At 45.6% G+C, this 2,193-nt stretch overlaps 1 pseudogene; it reads left to right on the forward strand.

The window, feature by feature from the left end:
* The first annotated feature begins 1,816 nt into the window (after positions 1–1,816).
* LOC138839252 (serine/threonine-protein phosphatase 2A catalytic subunit beta isoform pseudogene) overlaps positions 1,817–2,193 on the forward strand; it is a 981-nt pseudogene continuing 604 nt past the window's right edge.

Raw genomic sequence — 2,193 nt, forward strand, 5'->3', positions numbered from 1 at the left:
TGCATGTGTTTGTGTGCACCCACACACTCCCCTATTCTGGTTCTTGAAGTCAAGGCCCTTTCCTTTCACTTGGACTTTTTACTCAAAACTGTCATTTTACCACTTGAGCCATATTTCCACTTCCAGCTTTTGCTGGTAAAATAAAAATGAGAATCTTTTCTGTTTGTCTGCCTGTGCTGTTTTTGTTCAGAGATCCTGAGGTCTCAGCCTTCTGAGTAGCTAGGATTACATTGTGAGCCACTATTACCCAGCATTAACCTAACACTTTATATTTATGGGACAACCCAAGTTCTGAATTTAACTGAGACTAATGGTTATGTGGGAATATTGAGAGGTACAGAAACATGGGAAGGAGAGTTTTCTGTTGCGGTTGTTCATATTTGTTTCAGAAAAAAGACCTGTAACTCTAATGTGTGCTGTGCTATTCTGAGAGAAGAGAAAGCTTGAGAAACTAATTGTAGAGAATGGGAGACTGTATGAGCTAAAGAAATAGAGTGGCATTGAGATGACTAAAATGGTCTTAAGAATTCATCTGAAGTTGATGCTCATGAAGGTAAAATGGACATTTTTCCTTGCTGAGTGGGTTTTCCAGCAGAACTAAACTACCTTTGTGCAGGGGGAAATCACAGGTGATGAGAATCAGTGATTGGTCAGTACAGTTGGGAGCAATACGACAATGTCAAAATGTTCAATAAAATTATCAGCCTGGTATGGTTGTACACAACTATCATGCCAGTATTTCAGAGGTTGAGGCAGGGAAGTTCATGAACTTGGGACCAGCCTGGTCTATGTAGTGAAACTCTGTCTTAGCAAGCAGACAACACACACATACACAGAGAGAGAGAGAGAGAGAGAGAGAGAGAGAGAGAGAGAGAGAGAGAGAGAGAGAGAGAGAGAGAGAGAGAGAGAGAGAGAGAAAGAGTCTTAGGTACTGACAAACCACAATTTTCCATCTCATTATAAAGAAAACTTCAATGGACACAGGTTTCAGAGTCCCTGAAAAATGGAAATTCCCCTGAGAAGGTAAAGGAGAAGAGGAAGGACACATGCAGACAGCATGAAGAAGTCGTAGGTCTCCAGGACCCCTGCTTTCCGTCCTCTCATGGCTAAGGCCACGACTCAGGTTACCATAGTTCTGTTTCCTCTCAAGTCCCATTCTTCTTCTTACATTAACCTTCTTTGTGAAGATTTAGGGACACGTTGAAATTGTTAAGGAACAGGGACAGTGATTTGGCTCTTTGGACCAACCCTCTTCCATGCAGCTTCCAGCTTCAGGAAACGGTAGAAACCATAGGAAAGACAGGAGAGGCATCACGCCATCTAGCATTTTAGAAATGAAAAAATACAAAAAAGAAACCTTATCTTTGTTATGTGACTCTTTTTTTTCATCTGCTAATCCTTCATTTATCAGTCAATTATTCTACCAATTATTCCACAAGTTTATATTGAGTAAATATTATTCATCAGACACTGATCTTTCTCACCCCAAAGACTTTGTATTCAGGGGGACTAGGGCCTTGCGAAGGGGGCTGGCGGGCCATGGCGGTGATGGTTGGGCGCTGGTCGTCGGGCGAGAGCCCTGCTGAAGAGTCCAGGTGCCCTCACCAACCCCCGGGGCGCACAGCCAGGAGGGGCGAGCTCTCTGGGAGACCATGCTCCTGGAACCGCCTGCTGGGCTTGAGTGGGGCACGGGGCTTGCTGCGATCTCCAGCTGGGAGCTTGAGCTGGCGCCTGGGAAGGTGAGCTGCTGCGGGGGCAGGGGCCAAGGCAGGCGGGGAGGGGGGCGGGAGGCGGCGGGGCAGGGGAGCGCACCGCCATGGACGACAAGATGTTCACCAAGGAGCTGGTGGAGCAGCTGAACGAGTGTAAACAGCTGAACGAGAACCAAGTTTGGACGCTGTGCGAGAGGGCTAAGGAAATTTTAACAAAAGAATCAAATGTGCAAGAAGTTCGTTGTCCTGTTACTGTCTGTGGAGATGTGCATGGCCAATTCCATGACCTTATGGAACTCTTTAGAATCGGTGGAAAATCACCAGACACAAACTACCTATTCATGGGTGATTATGTAGACAGAGGTTATTACTCTGTGGAGACTGTGGAGTCTCTTCTTGTAGCATTAAAGGTTCGATATCCTGAACGCATTACAATATTGAGAGGAAATCATGAAAGCCGACAAATTACCCAAGTTTATGG

This window comes from Dipodomys merriami, unplaced genomic scaffold (genome assembly GCF_024711535.1).
Source record: "Dipodomys merriami isolate MVZ:Mamm:240054 unplaced genomic scaffold, mDipMer1.0.p SCAF_10, whole genome shotgun sequence".
Classification (NCBI taxonomy): domain Eukaryota; kingdom Metazoa; phylum Chordata; class Mammalia; order Rodentia; family Heteromyidae; genus Dipodomys; species Dipodomys merriami.